Genomic DNA, 12,294 nt, shown 5'->3' with positions numbered 1-12,294 from the left:
CATCTTTTCCAGTTTTCATCATCATTAGGATTGGGGCATGCTGACCCACACGCCGAAACGAAGCAAATCAAATAAAATATAAAGAGACCTGTCAAAGTCCTTTCAAGACAGCCAAGGGGGAAGTTCCCCCAAATTAAGGCAGCGCCCGTGAGCGCAGAGTCAGAGAGAAAACCTTTTAGCTGAAACCAAGAACATTCCCGGGCGAGGTATTTCATTATAATAATGGCCTATCTTGGATGAACAATTTAGGAGAAAGGTTAGCGGCTGAATACAGTTCTTACTATAAGAATGCCAGGAGGCTGTAACGGCAACCTGCACATTCTTCAATTCGAAGCAGGGAGTTTGATTCAATACATGGAGCTTTTAGATTTATTTCCCCGGGTTTGAGGCCTGTGCATTGTAGGTGATCTTTGTTTTCAAACTTCCGAAGAAGGCTTGGCTGTTGAACTCTGATAGGAGTCTAATTACCTCCAACCAGCCATTAGTTAATTGCTCTTGGGAGAGGTGAGAAGCTCCAGGGCATGACGATCCTCAGGGTGTCTACTAGCAGTGGGATCAAGACAGTGAGATGGACAAGACACAAGTCTCCGGGCCCTTCTGAACTCAGAATCCTGACTGCATGTCCCCGTGAGAGAGGAGTCCATCCACTAGAAAGGGGATGTGCCATGGCTGTGTGGCTCTGGAGGTGGCATCAACAGTGACAAGTCTTGATAATGCTAGACTAACATGGGGTGAAGGAGCCTCCATTCACATACACATGCAAGGACTATCTATTGAGGACCTCGTATGTGCTCCTGAGGGTATGGCAGCAGGCAAGACATGGTTGATGCTCTCCTGGGGTTGACACTTCCCTGGCAGCTGGCCATTATAAAAATACTGTAGGATAGGATGTGTTTTCATTTCCTGGGGCTGCTGCAACAGACTGCCTCAAGCTGGGGGGCTTAAGACAACAGAAATTTATTCTCTTTAAGTTCTGGAGGCCAAAATCCTCAATTAAGTTCGGGCCATCCTCTATCCGAAGCCTGGACTCTTCTTGAATTCTTAACTCTCCCAGCTTCTGGAGATGGTGGATCATCCTTGGCTGTATCACTTCAAGCCCTGCCTCTGTTGTCACATGACTGTTCTACCTGTGTGTTTCTTCTCATCTTTTTGTAAGGACATCAGTCACATTGGATCAAGGCCTTCCTTATGGCCTCATCTTGGTTACATCGGCAAAGACCGTATTTCCAGATTAGGTCACATTCACAGCCATCTGGACTTAGGGCTTCAACATATCTTTTTTAAGAGATGTAATTCAACCCATAGCAGGGCATAATGGGGGCACAGATCTGGTATTGATGGGGAGAGAGGTTGGTGGCTCAGGGAGGTTATAAGTCTTCTCTGGAAAGCTGAAGAATAAAGAAAGTGTAGAATATGACATTTGTCTTTGAGGAGTGAGAAAATGTAGTTGGGAAGAGTTTGAATGGAGTGATAAAGGCAACTCAAGGGGCGCCTGGGTAGCTCAGTGGGTTAAGCCTCTGCCTTTGGCTCGAGTCATGATTCCAGGTTTCTGGGATCCAGCCCCACATCAGGCTCCCTGTTCAGTGGGGAACCTACTTCTCCCTCTCCCTCAGCCTCTACCTCTGTTTGTGCTCTCTCTTTCTCAAATAAATAAATAAAATCTTTAAAAAGAAATAAAATAAAAGGCAACTCAAAAACCAGGAGAAGGCCCAGTAATTAATTCCAAGGTCTTCATAACATGTGTTAGCATCCTCACAACTGAGCCTCCTTCTCCATCAGACCAGACAAATTAACTGGATGTACTTTTCTTTATCCTTAAGAACTTGCTTTGTGCTAGATTTATGCCTGGCATTGTACACAGGCCCCAGCCAGGTAAAGAAATTGAAATCAAATCCAGGTAGAAAGAATAAAATCAAATGGACAGTTCTCTTCGATTGTCTTCAGTGAGATGACGGAAGGTGATCAGATAAACACAAGAGAAGGATCCACCAAGGGGATAAGTGGTCAGGCTTTGGAACACAGAGAAATGGGTCTGAGTTGTGTGTCTGTTACTTTTGAGCTTATGTGAGCTTGGCTGGGTCAGGCAACCTGTGGATGCCTTCGCTTCCTATCACCAAAATGAGATACAAATCCTTGTCTTTCGAGCTGGTCATCCGGAATAGGTGAGTTAGTGCTGGCAAAAGACCAAGTGCTGTGTTGGATCATAGGAAGTGCCCATTAGATGGTGCTTATGGTCAAGACTTAGCCAGGCAACAAGGGAGATAAAGTATTTGCATATAAGAAATTAGATGCTGAAAGACTGAAGTCCAATATCAAGGGGCGGGATAGAAGAGATGTTACCGAGGGTAACTAATTGGCCACTGAACCATACTTGGCACAAGAAAGAGACGGGGCTTGTGAGGGGAGATTTGTGGGTGAGATGGCTTGTAGGGTCAAGAGAGCACAATGGAGGTATTCCTTGCAGAGATAATGGGGTAAACGGAGGCACAGAGTGATCAAGTTTGGAGTGTGTTTTTAAAATAACGAATAGAGCAGGTTAATTGGAAGGCAGATGGCTCACTTGAAAGAGGAGATCCTGGCCCATTAATTGAAACAGGAATTTGGGGCCCAAAGTGCTTTTAAAATACATTCATGAGTTCTCTGATACTTCTCCTATCAAGAAGTAGGTGTTCATTCCACTGGATTAGGAATGGGTGATCCTGGTGATTGCCCATAGAACTGATGCTGTGTGTGTTCTGAGGCTAAGTCATAAAGGGAGATGCAACTTCCATCTGACTTTCTCCTTTCAGACATTCACCTTTGGAGCTCTGGGTGTGTTCCAAAGCTTCCAGGCTGGAGGGAACGTGTGGAGACCTCAAAACAGGGAGAGATGCCCAAGGAGCCTGAGCTGATAAAGTTTTCCCAGCCCCAGTGCCACATGCATGAGTAAAGAAACCTTCAGGATGACTCCAGCTGCAGCCACCATCTGCCTTCCGTGACTTGGGACAGTCTGTGCACAAACCGTCCTGCTGAACCCAGGCGACTCCTAGAGAGAGAAGGATAGATTGAAAGTTATTTTGTTTCATTAAGTTTGAGGTGATTTGCTCTGTAGCAATAGATAACCAGAGCAGGACTGGACTGGGAAAGTTAGCTGAACGGCTAGCGGGTTAAAACTGTGGCCAGTGGGAGCCATGGAAGATGTCTGAGTTGTAGTGTGATCAAAGGAGCGCTTTAGGAAGATTAATCTGGAGGCCTCGGCCACGTAACATGTGGAATAAGGAGAAATGGGTAGGAGACACCTGTTAAGAGGGGAAGGGTGAATCCTTTGTCTGTTTCCTTCCTCTTGTGTGGCCTACAATCTGTCCCCAGGTGTTGGTGACTCGGCCGGGACATCTGTCTACAGGTGGAGCCCTGCTTGCTACAGGGGAAGGAGATTCGCGCTGCCCAAGAACAGATGACAAGGAGAACACTGAGGTGGAGGGATTCGAGGAGACGTTGTGTGAGGTCCCCAGGCCTATCTCTACCCTCTCCGGCTGCTGCGGCTCTGGGGGCGTGGGTGTTAGTGTCTTGAATGAGCTTAGGGTTTGAAGGTAAGCCTTGGGAAAGTCTTAAGTGTGTAATTTACCACGTGAATCACCTGGTAGAGCATTAACATAAAATTTATAGCCCGGGGTGGCAATTAGTGTAATTAAACAGCTTAAGATGCTTTGGAGTTAGAGGCACCTCTGTACACTTTGGAGACAGAGCAAATAGGCAAACTGGCAGATAAGCCGGGGGAAACCCGGAAGGGTCAAAGGCCTTCGCAGGTAATTCACAGGCTAGATTCCTACAGAACAGCCACAGCATGTCCATGGTCCTTCTCAAAAATGTCGATTCTTTCGGGGCGCGGGGTGGGGGGGGGGTTGCCCTGATGTCTTGGACTGTCCCCTCAAAAGCTACAACATTTGGCAGAAGCAAATCAAAGGCATCGGCTAGAGTAGTGTTCTCTCTAAGTGTGGTCCACTTTCACTTGCAGGACTCACCTGGGGACAGGTCTCCCAGATGCAGATTCAAAGGCACCACCCCAGATGGGCCTGGGGCCTGGTCTTTTTAACCAGCAACGGTGTGCTTGCCCTCTCTGAAGTTTGAGAAATCCGATCAAGCATCCTGGAGGAAACTTCTTGGTTTTCTATCCGAGTTTGCACAGGAAGAGTTGTTTGCTTTTTTTTTTTTTTTTTTTTTTTCCTTTTTTAATAATTACAATAGTAACACACATTTCCTGTTACTGATTAGGAAAATCTGGTCTGCTTTTACTAAGTAATTAAAGATGGAAGATTCACACAGAATGATTCATGCGCAAATGTCCACTAGGGCGTTTCCTACTTACCAATCTACATCTCGGGATGGGGCCTAGCAGCTAGGTTAGTGAAAGGAGACAGGGAAAAAACATTTCTAGCTTTGCCTAAGTGGCCTTCCCCAGGACCCAGGACTACTGCCACTTGTGAGGATCCAGTCTAACTCCTTGTCTAAGCTCCTGGGACATGCCAGGCTGGAGCAGCAAGGGTGAATGGGTGAAAAGGGCCTGCCCAGAATGTTTTGGGTGATAGCCGGAAGCTCAGCATATTCACCCTTCAACAATTATTTAGTTGAGCGCCCACTGGGTGCTAGGCATTTCCTAGACACTGGCGATGCCACAGTCAACAGCCCTTGCGACTCCCTACACTTCTGGATTCTGGTTGGGGGAGAGATGTACATGTTTTCAACCTGACCCAGGGAACGTTGGTCGTAAGAAGGATGCAAAGCCATAGTCATTCATCTTTTCTGGGAAAATCTTCCCTTTATCAAGGGCCTTCTTTTGACCTTGGACATAACTCAGGAGATGCGGATCCAGGCTTTTGAGGATCCTACACACTTTATGAAGCAGAGGTTCGCAGACTATGGCCTCGGGGGTGACCTGAGGCCCTCACCTGTTTGGCTGGCACACAGCCCTGCTCATTCCTTCCCCTGCGGTCTGTGGCTACTTTTGTGCTCTAGCAGCAGCACTACTGCAACAAACCTGGATATATGTACTCTCCGGCCCTTTGCAGAAAGTTTGTCACCTCTGGGGTAGAGACCCTCACCGGGCCCAGATCTGGAGATCTGCTGGGTCCCCTGTGGTTGGGTGACAGCTGGAATCATCTGTTCATGCTGGCCTTCTGGAATTCAGAGAGAGCAGAGGCCTCTCCTGCGCACTCCGGCGTGCATCTAGCAGGCTGGGTGGTGTTTTCTGGACTTGTCGAGGTCAGAGGATGGCTCCATCAGAGGTCACACACCTTCTCTGCCCTGTGGACTTCCCTTTGGGCCCCCAGGGGGATGTCTGGGACTCCTGCCTTAATCCACCAACAAGCCCTGGGTGGGAATTGAAGCCTTGTTTTTTCTTGTTTTTTTTAAGCTGATCTGCAGATAACGCAGAAGGACAGCTGCCCTTGGAGCCAGGGTTGATAGAGATCAAGCAGCAGTTGTCTGGGAGGCCCAAGGTAGGGCCATAAAATGTGTCGACAAGACTCCCAGGTCAGCGGCTGGCCGGATCCTTCCTTCTCCCTCTCCCCAGGGTTCCTCCCCTTGGGGGGCTGTAATGACAGGTAGCAGGGAGGCTGAAAGGCCCTTAATCCCCAGATACACTGGACAGATTTATGCTCCTTGGGGCCTTTGCTCTGATGCCGCAGTCAGTTGGCTGGCAGCACAAGAAGCCCCAATCCTTGGTGTGCTCTGGATCCTGGGAGGTTACTGATACTTTGTGAAGGCCTCCAGCTTCCATGGGGATGAGCAAATGACCCCAGAGCTGAGCTTCCAACAGTTTCCTGAGCTCCTGATTCCAAAGGCTCTGGCCAAGGACATGGAGAGGGGAAGGGAGCCAGGAAGGCCGTGGGCGAGAGTCTAAATCCCTCTGTCCTTGGAAACTGGCTAGCCTTGGGTCAGGGGCACTTGGTTCCTCTTTAGATCTGTTTTCTTATCTATAAAACAACGTAAGAGAGTGACCGAGAGGATTGAACTAAATGCCATATGCTGGCAGCCCCATCGTAGGAACCCAGTAAAGGTGTTCATTCTGTTGTACACTCTTCTGTTCTGAAACCTTACATGGCTCCCTGTTGCCAGCCCGATCAAAGCTGGGGAGGAGATGCAGCCAGTGAAGAATGGACAGAGAGGACAGTCAATGTACAGACCAGTGAGGGGAAGAAGGGTAGGAGTTTCGGCCAGGCCAAGTCAGGAGGGGCTTCTAAGAGAATTTGGTTCTGATGAAAAAGAAACCTAAAAAACAAAAAAATCAGAGGTGTCTGGGTGGTGCACTTAGGTGTCCAACTCTTGGTTTTGGCTTAGGTCATATCTCAGTGTGGTAAGATCAAGCCCAGGTTGGGCTTTGTGCTCAGCATGGAGTCTGCCTGAGATTCTCCTTCTGTCTCTCCCCACTTCTTAAGTAAATAAATAAAACCTTAAACACACACACACACACACACACACACACACACACAAATAACCCAAACAATCAAATGCAGAGGCTTTAGGCAGAGGAGGGAGTCAAATCTTGCATCAGTTTAAGATGATGGCTCTGGCTGCTTCAAGGAAAATCCTGGCACACCCTTCTTGAAAGCACTTGGTGGATGCCTTTGTCTGTGTGACCTTCCACGGAGCCTGAGTTTTCAGAGAGTAGAGGTCTGAAAGGATTGGGAAGCGAGAGAAAAGCCTGTTGGTATTGAGAGCTCCCAAGGTCAAGTCAAGAGCCCCTGGTCCTTGCCTGGTGCTGCATAAAAGCCCAGCTATTTTCCAGGAAAGAAAGGCGGTGGGCACAGGTGCTCTGGCCTTGCCCATGTCCCTCAGGCTGGTTCCAGCTGTCAGGGCTGCCTCGGTCCAGGGAGAGTGAAGCCTGCCGTGTGGGCAGGGACGGAGACAGTGCTGTGTTCTCTGAGTGCTTTGGAGTCCGCCAGACTTCACTTCAAACTGTGGCTCTGCCACTTCCCAGCGAGGAGGCCTCTCCGAGCCACTGAGTCTTGATTTTCTCACCTGTGAAATGGGAATAAGAACAATGCTGACTTCACAGCGTGGATCTGAGCATCAAGGGAGGGACACCATATAACACAGGAGCACACCACACTTACTCAACCACTGGTACATGCTGCAGTAGTCTTTCTTGGCTACAAAGCTACTGGCCAGTTATTATTATTATTTTTTTTTTGAGAAATTTGGAAAATGATGTAGAAAGATGGTTAGGGACACCTGGGTGGCTCAGTGGCTGAGCATTTGTCTTGGGCTCGTGATCCCAGGGTCCTGGGATTGAGTTCCACATTGGGCTTCCCCACAGGGAGCCTGCTTCTCCCTTTGCCTTTGTCTCTGCCTCTCTCTGTGTGTCTCTCAGTAATAAATAAATAAATAAAATCTTTTAAAAAAAAAGATGATTGTAACTCTTGATAATTCCAACGTCCTGAATTTGAAGAAGTTTTAGTATCTATAATCTTAAATGTTTGCGTATAAAGTCTCACAAGCCTTGAAAATCTGGGCAGCAACAGGAGATCAAATATTATACTTAGATTGAATTTGAATTCCTGGATTCCCAGCTTCCTAGCTGTGTGACTTTGGGCATTCCACTGCACTCCTCCCACTCTGTTTCTTCATCCTTAAGATGGCACTTCCTTCCTTCAGAGCACTGACTGATGATATTAAGAAGAAACTGAATTGAAAATAGGTTTTAAATAGTTTTAGTGCTCAATGTCTTTTATTCTCATTCTTTGAGCAATGCTCATTCACATGTGGTACAGGAGGTGATCAGAAGATACGTTGTAAGTTTTAATGAGGGCTTCTATAGGCTGAGTGTCTGGCATGAGCCCCACCTGACACGCTATAAGTTTCAGGCCTGTGATCCCTTCCCTGGCGAGGACTCAACCAGGAGAACTCTCACGGTGCCTTGGCTCTGACGTCAACGTGTTCTCCCATTGACGCCTAATCCTCCTTAAAAACTGGGCTATCTTTCCAGAAAGGGAAAGGCCCTTTACCCTGAGTCACGGGGCAGCCAGGATGTCAGCATTGTCCCCTGGAGCCAGTGGACCTGCGAGAGGAACCGGTCCCTGGCTCAGAGCCTGGAGCGCTGCCTGGGAGAATGTGTCAGCCTGGGTGCCCAGGTCTGGCCAGGGGGAGCTCCTCTCTGCAGTCCTGGCACCAGGAACGATCCCCTGGGGTCACTGGCAGGCTGGCTCATTGGGGAAAGACCTTCCTTCTGGTCTCCCTGCACCATCTTCACATCTCCCATCCAAGGGAGGTTTGGAAAACCAAGACAGGATTGTGTCATTCCCCTTTCAACCTTGTAGTGGCTTTGGTGGATCCTGGAATAAAACTCAAACTCCTACCATGGCTCATACAACACAAGGCCACAGAGTATAGCACTCCAGAAGCTTCTACTGCCCTGCCTTCCACATATTCTTGGCCAGAGGTCGGGGACAGAGTCTCCAAGATCTGACACAGAGCTGGGCATGTTACGAGCACCCAGGAAATATTTGTTGAATATATGAATGAGAGAATGCATGAGTGAATGAGCAACCAGCGGGGACTGGAGAGAACCAGTCTGTCGCCTTCATTGCCCTTATTGTGCTCTCACTGGGCATGCCATTCAACCTGCTCCTGTTTCTGGTCCCTGCATTCAAATTGGCTTAATAAGTTGTCCCTCTAGCCTGGTCTTTGTGAAAGGGCATGGACTACTGTGGATGGAGGTGAGCTGAGCTCCTTGCAGAAGAGAGGACGTACCTCCTTGACCTCAGATAATATTATTTTCATGTATTACCCTGATAATATCTGTTATCCTACCAAGCCTAGGAGAAGCCCTGGATAAAGCTTTTGTGCTGTGAATAGCAAAGCAATAGTCTCATGGATCTTAATCTCTTATCTATGACTTTATTTTGGAAAACTACACTGGCTCCTGGCTCCACCCTTTCCCCCCAGTCCAAGCTAATGCCTTCAACAAAGATCCCTGGAAGGGGAAATAGGATTGAGTTCGTCCTAGCCAGGATCCTTCCCCCTCCCCAGGGTGGGTGGAGGGACTAGTGGGTCCCACCCCCCATTCAATCTTGTACTATCAGCTCCCCACACACCCTTAAGAATCACCAAGTAGAGTTTAAAACAATGGGAGTTTGAAGAGGGAAAAAAAAAAAAAACACCCAACAATAGATTTGGGGCTCTTCCCCTAAGCCAGTTGCAACACTGTTGACATTTGGGACTGGTCTTTGTGATGGAGGGCTGTCCAGTGGCTGTAGGATGTTTCAGAGGATACCTTTGTTTCACAATGGCAAACACTGGCATTTAGAGATGGATTGGGGGAGGGCATAGCTCAGGATTTTTATCTGTGTCAGTAATTTCGGGAAGATTAAACCTTGAGCTAATAACATGGGTCCTGAAGTCTAGCTACAAGTTCTTCACAAGCCAGCTGAGTGGCCTTGGATAAGTCAGTAGACCTCTCTGAGTGCTATTGTCCTGATGGATAAATGAGATATCTATTGACCGGCTCATTCACTTGCATGGGTTCACCATCTAAAATCTAGTCATTGTATATCTATTATGTAAATGGGCCATACAATGATTTAATTCTCAGGACTACTTTATAAAGTTCTCTCTCTGACCCCACTCCGTAAACATACACACCCCCCACTCTTGGTTTCCCTGCTGTACCTCTAACACATTGGGCACACTCCCACCTCAGGGCTTTTGGAGGTGCTATTGCCTTTGCCTGGAACACGTTCCACCAGGTATCTTCATGGTTTGCTCTCACCTCTCCCTTGCATCTTCTTTCAAACATCACCTTCTCAGTGAGGCCTTTCCGGATCATTCCATCAATGCCCTCCCCCATGCACGCATGTGTGCGCACACATACACGCACACACTTCCGTCTCCCTTCTTTGTTTTTTCCCCTATTTGGCTTGCTATGCAGTTTTCCTATTTATCACGTTTGTGATCAGTCATCTTGCACAAGAGTGAGGGTGGAATCTGTGTCTGTTTGTTCATTTTTGTTTGTTTGTTTGTTTGTTTGTACTGATCTATCTCCAGTGCCTAGAACAATGCCCAGCCCAGGGTTAGTGCTCAAAAAAGAACTGAATAAGCAACAGGATGAATGAATGAAAACAATTGTTATGATGCCTTGTTTTCCAGAAACTGAGCTTCAGAAAGGTTAAATGATGTGCCACAGCCAGTAAAAGGCAGAGTCAAAACGGAGTCCTGTCCTGCCGGCGCCAGGAACCAAATGGCCCTTTGGAGGTAACCGCCCCTCTGCCTGGCCAGGAAGGAAGGCGGGACTTCCACACGTCATTATCCGTGGAATGAACCGATTATGACTATGATTATGTAGGAGCGCTGAGGACAGGTACACAGGCTCACAGAGATTTCATCAGGAGCTGACTCAGATATATAGGGTCCATCTTAAGCTCTCTTTACCTTTTTTTTAACAAATAAAGGGGAAAAAACCCTGTCTCCCCTACAGGATGCCTGTATCTGGGGTCATTTCAGATTTGGGTTTCAACAGAAGTCCAAGCAAAGGAAGGGAAAAACATCACCGACAGCGTTATGTTTATCCTCATTGTTTCAAACCCAGCCAGTTGATTGTGTTTTTTTTTTTTTTTTTTTTTGACTTTCTGAAAAACAACAATATCCATCTGCCACCCCTTGCTGGCCCCTCCAAAAGAAAACTGCTGTCAGTAGGACTTGGGAAGGCATCGCTTGCTCTTGTGGACTCACATATGCACTGGGTAAAGTTCGGCAACCGTATGGCACAATGGCTGGTTCCTGGTGGCAGTGTGTGTGTGTGTGCATGTGTGTGCATTGGTGGAGCTGGGGCAGTTGCCAACCAAGGGCCCCTGCCTTGTTTCTTGAATGCTTCCCTGCTGACGGGAGTGACACGTTGGGTTCTGGTGCATGAGGCAGGAGGCTCCAAGGCCAGGATGCTCACAGCTCTCGATGGCATCACCATAGCTGACACACTCACTCTGCTTTCCCCACTGTGGGCTCCGCATGCCCCATGCCTGATGGCACCTGCAAGGACACCTGGCAAAGGGGAGCTCGCTGTGAAGGTTCACTGTCATTACTGTGAGGGGCCAGGCTGAGGGCAACCCCCAAACCCCAGAGCATACCATGCGTGTGTTGCAAGTGGAACAAATAAATGAAAACACTTGCCCACACACGAGAACCTGTACCAATGTGTGCTGCAACACTGTTCGTAACAGCCCAAAAGTGCAAGCAACCTCCATGGTCTTCAGTAGATGAATGGATAAATTCAGTGTGGTACATCCACGTAACAGGATATATTCAGCCCTAAAAAAATAAAATAAAGTAGTAATTTGTGCAACAACATGGGTGAGCCTTGCAAATATTCCTCTAGGAGAAAGAAATCAGTCAGAAAATACCACATAGTATTTGATTCCATTCATTTTTAACACCCAGAACAAGGAAATGTATACAGATGTAAAAATGTCTTAGTGGTTGCTTCACACTAGGAGGAGGGCTGGGGGCTTAAGAGGTGATGGCTGGGGCACCTGGGTGGCTCAGGGGTTGATCCCAGGGTCAGGGTGTGGACCACAGGGTCCTGGGATCGAGTCCTGCATCAAGCTCCTTGCAGAGAGCCTGCTTTTCCCTCTGCCTATGTCTCTGCCTCTCTCTGTGTGTCTCTCATGAATCAATAAATAAAATGTTTTTAAAAAAAGGTGATGGCTAATGGGTATAGAGTTCCTTTTTGAAGTGACAAAGAGCTTCTAAAATTGTCTGTGGTGATGGTTGCTCACATCTGTGAATATATGAAAACCCACAGAATTGTATGCTTTAAATGGATGAATTATATGGTATATGAATTATACCTCCATAAAGCTCTTATAAAAATCATCATTCAGTATTTATGTTCTAAGAAACCAAATCAGAAGGGTTTTTTGAGCACTGCTGTTAAATATAAGAAAGAATTTCTTGACTCTTGGGGAAGACGATGCTGATAATGGCAATATATCCCAAAATATACCCCTATTGCTGCTATAACAAGTTACTGCAACCTTAGTTGCTTAATAGAAGGTACACTAGTTATCGTACAGTTTTCTGGTCTGAAATCTGAGACCAGTTTCACTGTGCTCAAATCAATGTGTCTGCTTGTCTGTGCTCATTTTGGAGGTTCCGGAGAAGACTCCATTTACTTGCCTCTTCCCAGCTTCTAGAGTCCACCTCGGCTCAGGACCACCACGAGCATCTTGGCATCACTCTGACCTCCACTTCCATCTACAAACCTCCTTCCCTGACTCTGACCCTCTTTCCTTCCTCTTTAAGGACCTAGTGATACATGGGCCCACC

The 12,294-nt window shown here is 47.5% G+C and overlaps 1 long non-coding RNA gene across 3 annotated transcripts; it reads left to right on the top strand.

The window, feature by feature from the left end:
- Positions 1 to 2,771: 2,771 nt before the first annotated feature.
- Positions 2,772 to 11,394, top strand: LOC112676318 (uncharacterized). Of its 3 annotated transcripts, none has more exons than XR_003146435.2 (5): positions 2,772 to 3,075; positions 3,349 to 3,569; positions 5,390 to 5,474; positions 10,123 to 10,227; positions 10,652 to 11,394. It is a non-coding gene; the product is annotated as an uncharacterized LOC112676318 (long non-coding RNA). The 3 variants fall into 3 exon arrangements; XR_003146433.2 differs by having other exon boundaries at positions 5,390 to 5,508; XR_003146432.3 differs by lacking the exons at positions 5,390 to 5,474; positions 10,123 to 10,227; positions 10,652 to 11,394 and adding an exon at positions 3,995 to 5,365.
- Positions 11,395 to 12,294: the final 900 nt, after the last annotated feature.

This window comes from Canis lupus, chromosome 26 (genome assembly GCF_003254725.2).
Source record: "Canis lupus dingo isolate Sandy chromosome 26, ASM325472v2, whole genome shotgun sequence".
NCBI lineage: Eukaryota > Metazoa > Chordata > Mammalia > Carnivora > Canidae > Canis > Canis lupus.
This window is presented reverse-complemented; position numbering and strand designations above follow the sequence as displayed.